The 11,946-nt window shown below is 45.0% G+C and overlaps 1 pseudogene; it reads left to right on the top strand.

Annotated features, from left to right (window-relative positions):
- Positions 1 to 6,562: 6,562 nt before the first annotated feature.
- LOC129693424 (U2 spliceosomal RNA) lies at positions 6,563 to 6,669 on the top strand (annotated as a pseudogene).
- The last annotated feature ends 5,277 nt before the right edge of the window (positions 6,670 to 11,946 follow it).

Here is an 11,946-nt window from a genome sequence, read left to right as displayed (position 1 = left end):
GGGACCAGTGACCACAGTTCGATTAGGTTTAAGAAAGTTATTGGCAGGGACGAAGAGGGTCCACGTGTTAAAATGCTCAACTGGGGTTTGGCCAACTGAGAGCATGAGAGAAGGTCTCGCTCAAGTTGACTGCAGCAGGTTATTTGAGGGGAAAGGAACATCGGCCAAGTGGGATGTTTTTAGAAGTGTGCTGAAGAAAGCTCAGGATATGTACGTCCCCGTTAGAGTGAAGGGCAAAGCAGGCAAATGTAAGGAAGCTTGGCTGATGAGGGAAATTGAGACGTTAGTCAAAAACAAGAAGGATGCATGGGACAGGGAAAGGCAGCTGGGATCAAGTACATCCCTGGAAGAGTTTTGGGTACTAAGGAGCAAACAGAAAAAGGAGATCATAAGGGCAAAAAGGAGCCAGCTCCGGTGGGTAGCATTAAGGAAAATCCCAAAAGATTTTATAAATACATAAGGGGATAAAGGGTAACTAGAGAGAGAGAGGGACCTCTCAAGAATCAAAGCGATCACCTCTGTGTGGTTCCACAGGAGATGGGCAAGGTTCTCAATGAGTATTTCTCCTCTGTATTTACCAAGGAGAAAGATAGTAGGACGGAGGAAATTGGAGCAGTCACTGGAAGTGTCATGAGAGCAGTCAAGGTTACCATTGAAAAAGAACTGAATGTACTGCCGTGTTTGAAGGCAGACAAATCAGATATATCCAAGGACATTGCGGGAAACTAGAGAAAAAATTGCGGGAAATTTACAAGTCGTCCTTAAAATCCAGGAGAGGTGCCGGAAGACCGGAGGGTGGCAAATGTTGTGCCTCTTTTCAAGATGGCTGCAGGGAAAATGCTGGGAACTATAGGCCAGTGAGTTTAACATCTGTAGTTCGTAAGTTACTGGAGAGTATTCTGAGGGATAGTTTATATGGGCATTTGGATGGACAAGGGCTGCGTAGGGATAGTCAGCATGGTTTTCTATGTGGGAGGTTGTGTCTCACAAATCTGACTGATTTTTTTCAGGACGTGACCAAAAAGGTCGATTAGGGTAGAGCTGTAGGTGTTGTGTACATGTAGCAGATATATCCAAGGCATGTAGCAATGTTACAAAATTTTGACATTTAAAAAATCAAGTCTGTAATTTATCCCATCAGATAAAGCATAAAAAGAAGTTTAATTTGACACCTAATTCACTTTCATATCTCAAGTATTTAAAAAGTTATGGCCATTTTCATACTCGGAAATTAGCATCTTGTTCCCTATGATCGTGTGCAGTCAAAAGCCCATAACCTTCTTAAGAATTAAGAGAACTGAATGAAATTTTCAGTTATCATAGATTGAACCATTCTGAAACAAATATAAAATAATCTTACTTGGATGACCTGAAATTAAAGCATATAATTAGTTAGTTACCCAATTGTAGCTAATTTCAAACTTCAATTACTAGATCTAAACATCTATCCATTTCTTAATAAATGATTAACATTTTTAAATAGCCTAAGTGTCCAAATAATATTCATAAATAATTCACAATAAAACATGATTTTGAAATCTCATTTACATTAATTTATAGGCCAAATGGAAGGAATTTAGTGTTCAATTGCTGTAAATTAAAGTCAATTTAAATCAGCTTTCTAGTGGGATCCTGTGAACGCACTGGTTTAGAACATTCACATTGCGGTAGATTTGTGCCCTCAAATGCCCAGAAAAATACTGCGGGATATAATGGGGCCAAAAATGAGCTACTCGCAATATTAAACTTTGTATAAAGGGATCTTAAGAAGCCCTTTTTAATGTAAAAATAAACAGCCTACCTTCTGTTGTCTGCTCTATGCGACCCTGACGACTGCCGGTGGTCGCGGGTTTAGAGATTGATTTTTAAACTACTATAACTATTATACAAGGCCTTTAAAACTAATAATAGCTTTTGCGACGGGGTCTTCCAGCGATTTTTCATTAATAATTAACTAGGCTGAACATCTTCAATTGGAACAGCCTAGAGAAAATCACATTTTAAACCCGCCCCCCTCTAAACGTCGCCAAAATCACGCACACCCGCAGCGACAGATTTTCAGCAACGCTTCAGGTACGCTTTGCAACATACCTAGTACATGTATTTCAGTAAGGCGTTTGACAAGGTTCCACATAATAGGCTGCTCTGGAAGGTTAGATCGCATGGGATTCAAGGAAAGATAGCTGAATGGATAGCAAATTGGCTCCATGGAGGGAAGCAGATGGTGGTGGAAGGTTGCTTCTCAGACTGGAAGCCTGTGACTAGTGGTGTGCCTCAGGGTTTGGTGCTGGGCCCATTACTGTTTGTCAGCTAAATGAATGATTTGAATGAGTACATTCAGGGCAAGATTAGCAAGTTTGCTGATGATACAAAAGTTAGTGGTTTTGCAGATAGTGAAGATGGTTGTGAACGATTGCAGCAGGATCCGGAAACGATTGGCCAGGTGGAATAGATCGAGTAAATGCACAGAGTATTTTGCCCAGAGCAGGGGAATCAAGGACCAGAGGACATACTGTAGGTTCAACGTGAAGGGGAAAAGTTTTAATAGGAATTTGAGGGGTAATTCTTTCACACAAAGGGTGGTGGGTGTATGGAACAAGCTGCCAGAGGAGGTAGTTGATCCTGGGACTATTCTATCGTTTAAGAAATAGTTAGACAGGTACATGGATAGGACAGGTTTGGAGGGTTATGGACCAACTGCAGGCAAGTGGGACTAGTGTAGCTGGGAGATAGTTGGCCGGTGTGGGTGAATTGAGCCGAAGGGCCTGTTTCCACACTGTATCGCTCCACAACTCTATGAGATACATGTGTTTTTACATATAAACAGCACCCCCATATTTCACTTGGGTAGCTTGCACCCCAGTGGTATGAACATTGACTGCTCTAATTTCAAGTCTCCCTTGCTTTCCCTCTCTCTCCATCACATCCCCCTTCCCAGTTCTCCTACCATTCTTACTGCCTCCAACTACATTTTATCTCCGTCCCGCCCACTCCCCTGACATCAGTCTGAAGAAGGGTCTCAACCTGAAATGCCACCCATTCCTTCTCTCCAGAGATGATGCCTGTCCCGCTGCATTACTCCAGCATTTTGTGTCTACCTTGTGTTTTTACACACGTGTTTATGCACAGAGAGTGATGGGCACCTGGAACGCACAGCCAGGGATGGAGGTAGCTGCAGGAATGATTGTAGCATTTAAGAGGGTTTTAGATAGGGACAAGGATATGCAGGAAAGGGGGGGGGGGGGGGGGGGGGGGGGGGGGGGGGGAGTGGGTGCATATCATGTGCAAGCAAAGGACATTAGTTTAACTTGGCATCATGTTCAGCACAGACATCGTGGGCCGAAGGCCTATTCCACTACTGTGTTGTTCTGCTGTTCTATTTTCTATGTTCTATGTTCACCCTGTCGACCGGCATTGACACATTCGGGGGGGGGTGGGAGTTTGCAACCTTCACGTGGTCTGCCCTGTTTCAACGAATGCAATCACCCTGGCATGCCCAATCAAATAAGGTCAAATAGAACATGTTGTCCTACAACTTTAGGCTGTGCACGCCATACGCAAGAAGAAGAAGAAAGTCCCATTCAGGGAACTATACACTTGTACCCCTTGGTCTCTCTGTTCTACAGCACTCTCCAGCGCCCTGTCATTTACTGTGTAAGGTCAAAAGATCATAAGCGATAGGAGTAGAATTAGGCCATTTGGCCCATCAAGTCTACTCCGCCATTCAATCATGGGTGCTCTATCTCTCTCTCCCAACCCCATTCTCCTGCCTTCTCCTCACAACCTCTGACACCTGTTCTAATCAAGAATCTATCTAGCTCGGCCTTAAAAATATCCACTAATGGTCTCCACAGCCTCTGTGGCAAAGAATTCCACAGATTCACCACCCTCTGACTAAAGAAATTTCTCCTCATCTCTTTCCTAAAAGAACGTCCTTTAATTCTAAGTCTATGACCAGTCCTAGACTCTCTCACTAGTGGAAATATCCTCTCCACATCCACTCGATCCAAGCCTTTCACTACTCTGTGTAGGAAAGAACTGCAGATGCTGGTTTAAATCGAAGGTAGACACAAAATGCTGGAGTAACTCTGCGGGACAGGCAACATCTCTGGAGAGAAGGAATGGGTGATGTTTCGGGTCGAGACCCTTCTTCAGACCTTTCACTATTCTGTATGTTTCAATGAGGTCCCCCCTCATTCATCTATTGTCCAGCGAGTACAGGCCCAGTGTCAACAAACCCTCATCAGAGGTTAACCTTCTCATTCCTGGGATCATTCTTGTAAACCTCCTCTGGACTCTCTCCAGAGCCAGCACTCAGATATGGTGCCCAAAATTGCTCACAATACGCCAAATGCGGCTTGAACAGTGCCTGGCCAGTGCCTCAGCATTACATCCCTGCGTTTGTATACAAGCCCTCTTGAAATAAATGCTAGCCAGCATTGTGTTTGCTTTCTTTATTACCGATAAGTCCGACCTTAACATACTAAAATACAACATTTAGCATTTAAAATCCCTTCCTTCTTCAACATAACATTGACTAACACTTCTCCCAAAAAAATAGGATTAGATTATAGGCTACACGACTTACTTAAAATTCCCATACAATGGTGTTAAAGCCAAATGAATGAAAATGTAACCTACATGGATGGCACCAATTGCTGGCACTGAGTTTTAATGGTTAAAAGACAAAAAAAAAGCAGGTTATTTAGTGATTGTGTAAAACACCAAAAAATTCAGGTTCTGCTCGGATCTGGTTTTGTGTTAGCCTTGTCCTTTGTTTAGTTTAGACATACAGCATGGAAACAGGCACTTTAGCCCACCGAGTCCGCGCCGACCAGCGATCCCCGCACATTAACACTCCCCTACACACACTAGGGATAATTTTACATTCATACCAAGCCAATTAACCTACAAACCTGTACGTCTTGGTAGTGTGGGAGGAAACCGAAGATCTTGGAGAAAACCCACGCAGGTCACGGGGAGAACGTGCAAACTCTGTACAGACAAGCACCCGTAGTCAGGATCGAACCCGAGTCTCCGGCGCTGCAAGCGCTGTAAGGCAGCAACTCTACTGCTGTGCCACCGTGACCACCTCAATCTGCAGAGTGGTGAATACAGCCCAGTCACTTCCTTCCACCCAGTCCACCTTTACAGGGTGTTGCACCAGAAAGGCTGGCAATGAGTGTCATCAAGAATACCTGGCCATTTCTTCCTTTCTTACTTCTGCCTACTTGGAGAAGAAACACAAAAGCCCACTCATCTAAACCTAAGAACAATTCCTTCCCCACTGCTATGAGACTCCTGAAACAATCATCCCTTCGCCAGCCTTTTGTGTCAGTCTTTGGTTTAAACCAGCATCTGCAATTCCTCTCTCCACATCTCTCTTCCAACCCAATCTCCAGAAGTGCTGTGCAGCCGTCATACTCTTAGCTGCACTTCATTCCTTTATTGCATTTTACTTCAGAGTCACGTGAGTGACTTCGTGAAGAACCCCGCTTCCACGCATGCGTGTCATATCGCTACACGCATTGCAACGAGTTACACCAGGGGTGAGAACGGCGTTCCCCAGCGGGAGAATTTGAAAGTCGGGTACAGCAGGTAAGAGACTCTGCGTTCCTTTTTTCTACTTACCTTTTAGGAGGCTGCGGAAAGCTGGCGGGGAGACCCGTGGAGGGCGAGCAGCCGGCAGCAGCAACAGCACGAGTTTCCCTGCAGGGGAACAACCTGTGCCCGACTTTGCTCCCGCACCGGCAAAATTCACTTCTCGGCCGGGCGGGAAGCAAAGCAAAGAGGTCCTGTATGCCAGTCTCAAGCGAGACTGGCTTGGAACAGTCGCTAGCGGCCAGCGCGAAGGCTGCGGGACAGAGAGCAGGGACCAGCGCTGTAAGTACCCGGGGTACACAGCAGGGCTGGAAACGCTCAGCGAGTGCAGCGGCACTATGGAGTAGGAACTGGACGTCCGGGCTGAAAACCTTCTTCAAAAGGTAAGCACCGGGGTTGGTCCAGGGGATCCATAGGTACAGGAACTGCCGCGAAGGACCAGGCCCATGAACACCGGGGTCGGTCCGAGCGGCTCGAACCCGACACGCAGGGAACAACGTTCACCAGCGGGAGAATAAAAGTCGGGAACCGCAGGTAGGAGACTCTGCGTTTCCTTCCACTTACCTTTAGGTGCAGACATGGACTGGGTCCATGTAAGCTGCAGAATGCCGGCGGGAGAACCGCGGAGTGCAGGCAGCCGGCAGGAGAGCAGTAACGGCAGTCGGCAGCGGCAGCGGCAGCAGCGGCAGGAGCACTGTCAGCGGCAGGAGCACTGGCAGCGGCAGGAGCACTGGCAGCGGCAGGAGCACTGACAACGGCAGGAGCGCTGGCAGCGGCAGGAGCAGCATGGGCACATCGATTCCCGGAGAGGGAAAACACCGGTGCCCAACTTCGCTCCAGCACGGTGAGAAAATTCATTTCTCGGCAGCAAAGGATTTTGCAGTTGACTGGCTGCAATCTACTACAAGGGACCAGTATGTGAGTACCAGGGTCGGTCCCAGCGGGGTTTTTAGTTACAATAATCACTTCTGGGCCTTTTGGCTAAGATCAAGTGTAAGTATCTGTTCTTATCAGTTTAATATCTGATTCGTCCCTTATCTAGGGACCATATATTAAATAAAAACTATAGTAGCTGTTATCATCAGTTTGAATGTCTTATATGTCCCTTATCTATGCATTTCGTTGTCTCTGTACTGTACACTGACAATGACAATTAAAATTGAATCTGAATCTGAATCTGAATCTAAGGACCATATAAGTAGGAGTGTCCAGAATTGAGGGCATTAGAGTGGGGTTGACCGGCTGCAACGACCATAAGGGACCAGTACCGTCAGTATGGGGGTCAGTCCCAGGGGTCTAAGATAAAGGAGCAGCCAGGAGTGCTGAGAGCGTTGGAGCCGGGTTAAAGGAATAGATGGAAGCAGCTGTGCCAGTTATCCTCCACACCGGCCATATCCACTCCACGGAAGGAAGGACAATACTGGAGAAGGAGGACCGTGGAACAGCAGGCAGCCAGCAGCAGCCAGCGGCACTTGGATCATCCGTAGTGGGATCAGCTGTGCCCGATGTCGGCCCCGCACCGGCCAGATCCATGCGGCCGAGCGGTAAGGCTAGACACAAATCAAACAAGGTAGTGGACTCAGAGGGTCCGACTTTGCATAATACCGCCGGCAACCAGCGCCGAGAGGGCTGGAGTGGAAGAAGCGGTGTATGGAGCCTTGCTCCAACGTGATAAACCCACAGCGGTACCTCTTTGAGGGCTGCACAATGCTTCTACCCCATCAGAGGGGAGCACTGTGGGTCAGTTCTGGGTTGACTTGCAAGAGGGGTCCGCAGAACAAAAGACAAGTGGGCAGCAGTTAAGCCCCACATGGGTACCCCGTGCGGGACCCTAGAGATCTCTAACTCTATAAAAAAGAGTAGGCAGGACCCTGATGGGCCAGAGCCTGGTAATACAGCGTCCCATGATCCTAACACAGCAGGGACTCTGCTAGACATGGTGGCTGATTACTTTAGCCAAGTCAAACATGGGTAGACTTGGATCCAGGATGGCAATAGTATTACTATATGTCTGGCCACAAACGCCAACAAGAAAAATTTACAGACACTGGCCAGACATCTGCCACCTGGCAACGGTGAGGCATTACAGGTGCCCAGCGTAAACCAATGCATTTGGCAGCATATGGGGACGAACATCAGGAACCAGGACCTCAAGATCCAGAGAACCTTAAAGGGATTCACGGAAGGCATCATAGCATACACCCGCACCCTGGACTAAACGTAGGTAACCAAAGACCATCAAGACGCACTAGCTCTGTTTAGTAATATGCAATATGACCTGAACTACACGTGGAAGGCGGCCATTCAGCCAGCACTAGGACCCCAAAATGCTACCATTTGCAAACAAAGAACCGTGTGTGGACAAAGCCAAGACACTGGGGCTCATCAAGGCCAGTGCAAGGGCCTATTTTGGGGCATGATGCCAGCCACAGGCAAGGCCATAAAAAATGTGGCTCATACCAGTGGCAGTGCCAGAAATCAATATAACCCGCAGGATCCTTTTTTAGGGTATGGCCAGGGCGGCCACCCTGGAAGATGCGGAAGCCTCAACCTCCCACACAACCCCGAACAAGAGATATCAAACCAGAACCTCCTTTTTCAAAAAACCAAGGAAATAACACAACCACCGGTAACCACGGAGGTAGGTGGGTGGGGTTTATTCTGTTAAAATAGGGACCTACGATGGTAGGGGAAGTTGCAACACTACAGTTATGTATGGTATATAATCACTACAGATTCATATAATCTCAGCAGTATTCAGGGTTATCTGATAGGATTTACTCATCCCAATAACCACAGTACAACATACACCAGAAGGGCATTTTGTCCTTACATAAACCAAACAATCTAAAACCCACATGGTGCTACAAAAAATTGTACACGAAAGGTGTGATTGAGCATACTTTTCATGGAACATTAGAATTGTATCAAACATATTTATTAAATAAAATAGAGTAGGGTTGCAGGATTATCATTTGATTTTAACCCTAAACACATTTGTTCTAGATATTCATTTTAAGATGGATACTCTTATTATTGATAAAGACTTGGTGTCAGCTGCGGGTTTCTATATGGCAGGCATTGACTCAAAAGAGGAACTTTGGCAATATAGAGCTTACAAAAGGGGCAATCATTAGCCCCAATATTATTTACTAAAATTCTAAAACCAGCTTGGCATTGTTATGTAAACAAAGCCATAGGGTGATGTTTTCCCCCGTTCGGCCCCATCAATGGGGTACTAGGGAAAATTCAACTACACTCGGCATCTGGAATTCTCAGAGTACCCGACTGACCTTCTAAATCATGGTATTCAGTCATAAAGGGGATGGTGTTAGAACCATGTTCCCTAATGAACATAGCCAAAAATTATTGATTTATCCAGTGACTGGAGGCAGTCATCCATGCCATAAGACTATGGATTTATTGATTTGTAGAGTCTAAAAGACCCACTACACGACATTGGGCTGTCAGACAGGACGATGAATCTCATCTCATCTGCACTAAGACTGTCAACACGGAAGCAGTACCTTGGACTCATCAAGAAATGGGGCATATACTGCTTCGACAACAACCTCGACCAAAAGGCCAAGAACATTCTGGCCGTATGGGAATTTTAACAAGTCTCCATTATGATAATCGATGGAGCTACAGTGCCATCAATAGTGCCACAAGTGCACTCTCCAATTACCTATCACAAGGAACGGAGCGGCACGCGGTGGGAACGCACCCCTGGTAAGAAAACCAGGTACTCCGAAATCTGGGACGTGGGTGTCGTTTCTCAACATGCTGAGGAGCTTGTAGCTCATAACAGCGTTGTCACTTCAGTAACAGACCAGGAAGATGGTTATGCTCATGGTGTTATTTACCGCACAACAAGTCCAGCCATTAAGCAAACTGAGCCTCGACTCCCTGATCATCGCACCGATAAACTGGTGTTGTCATACAGGTTTTAATAAAAGAAAACAGATCGGGTTCCTCGGGTCAAGTGTTTGATTTTATGGTACACCCATATGGCAAACGACGGTGTATAGCAAGACACATCTAACAATACATAGAATACTAAGAACATTCGAGGTCAGAGTATGGAGTTGTTTATCTCTTACAAAAAACCGCATGAAAGGGTCACGACTCAAACTATATCAAGGTGGCTTAAATAGGTCCTAAAAATGGCAGGAATAGACACTAATGTTTTAACTCTCATTCCACCAGGACTGCAGCAACATCCGCAGCAAAATTGTACAGGTACCCACAGACCAAATCCTCAGAATGGCAGGATGGTCATTCAAAAAAGGGTTTTTCCACAGGTTTTATAATAAACCAGTTATTTTTGGAGCCATCATTGTATTAAGAAAACATTTTATGTTCAACAAAATAATTTGCCCGAAAGGTTACAGGGCTATGATTCTCAAATTTAAAAAAATGTTATATATTTTTTCGTTATACCACACAACTCTTTGTATAATTGTGTTTTAAAATTACTAATGATGCTCTCTCCCAATACCCAAGGCAGTTGTGAAGCATGGACTCGTTCCACGGCATGAGGTCACAGGGCTTTGAAATCTTCACGAAGTCACTCACGTGACTCCGAAGTAAAATAGTAAGATTAAACGAGAACTTACCAGTTTGAAGTTTGATCTGTATTTTATGAGGAGTTACGATGAGGGATTTCGTGCCCTCCGCTCCCACCCTCTTATGATCATATCAAAAACTGGTATCTCTTTGATAATCTTACTATGTTAGATCATTATAGGTTCCTGTGACCTCACACCGCTGCTTTGAAGAATGACACGCATGCGTGGAAGCGGGGTTCTTCACGAAATCCCTCATCGTAACTCCTCATAAAATACAGATCAAACTTCAAACTGGTAAGTTCTCGTTTAATCTTACTATCTTAGTTTTGTCTTGCAAAGCTTCAGATTACACGACAATTTTTTGCATTGTCTTTATTGGTGTATTTATCATTATCATGCATGCTGGTTATTCTATGAACAAAGAATTTTATTGAACCCTGGAGTATTTGATAATAAACCAACCTGAATTTCAATCTGAATCTAAACGTTAGGGTGACAATAATGTGCCTATTAGAACATGAGGAAATAAGAATGTAGTGTGCCTTTTGACCTCTCATGCTGGCCAACACTATATAATTGGTGATCTGCCACAGGCATTGTCTCTTCTTCTTCTCCAATTGTCCAATGTACTGGGGCAACATGGTGGCACAGCGGTAGAGTGTTGCCTCACAGCGCCAGAGACCCCAGTTTGATCCTGGCTTCAGGTGCTATGTGTACGGAGTTTGTACGTTCTCCCCGTGACATGAGTGGGTTTTCTCCAGGATCCCCAGTTTTCTCCCACATTCCAAAAACGTACAGGTTTTGTAGGTTAATTGGCTTCGGTAAGAATTGTAAATTGTCCCTAGTGTGTGTAGGATATTGTTAATGTGCGGCCATCGCTGGTCAACGCAGACTGGGCGGGCTGTTTCCGCGCTGGATTTGTAAAACTAAACTTTTCCAATATTTAAAAACTATCAATCTCCTCCTCGAGTACCTCTGATGATATAACGTCCGCAACCATCCATGGTGTAGATAATTCCTCTGGAACAAGTCATTCCAATGCACCTCATTTATAAACAATCATCCCCTTGTCTTGAGATGGAGTCTCCCTGCAATAGAATCTCTCATCAGCAGGAATAACTCCTACCCACCCTATCATGCCCCCTTCAACTCATTAAAAGGTTCTTCTGCAATCTCTAACCCATTGTGTTTTTGTGCAAGACGATAAGAGGCAAAATGCTGGAGTAACTCAGCGGGTCAGGCAGCATCTCTGAAGAAAAGGCATAGTGACGTTTTGGGTTGGAACCCTTCTTCAGACTAGGTGGCGTTTCAGGTCGGCACCCTTCTTCAGACTTTGTTTTGTCAACAATCCTTCCGCACTCCCCTTCCTCATATAGTTGCTTTCTGCTCCAGAATAATCAATTCACCAATCACTTACAAATGATTTTCAACATCATCATCAACATTTTATATAATTTCAAACACATGTTGTACGTATAAACCAAATTAATGATCAGGAACATCCTTTGCACGCATGGGTCTTCAACTCTCAAGAAGCTATCAAGTTCCCTTTGCAAGCTCTATGCTTACTACAGGGTGTATATGTTTATATGCTCACATGTTGTTTAATATTCAATTTTAATTAATTAATAGACGTTCTATAATTTTAAAGTGGGCAAAATGGAAAATAGGGCATTAGACATTCTCATCAATGTATGAAACCAATGTTTTAGGGAGGAAAACAAATGCAGGGAACTAGCATTTGTAAATGTACCAATGTATAAATATTACACAG

The sequence above is a fragment of the Leucoraja erinacea genome, chromosome 2 (genome assembly GCF_028641065.1).
Source record: "Leucoraja erinacea ecotype New England chromosome 2, Leri_hhj_1, whole genome shotgun sequence".
Classification (NCBI taxonomy): Eukaryota; Metazoa; Chordata; class Chondrichthyes; order Rajiformes; family Rajidae; genus Leucoraja; species Leucoraja erinaceus.
Note: the sequence above shows the minus strand (reverse complement) of the source record. Positions and strands in the feature narration are given on the sequence as shown.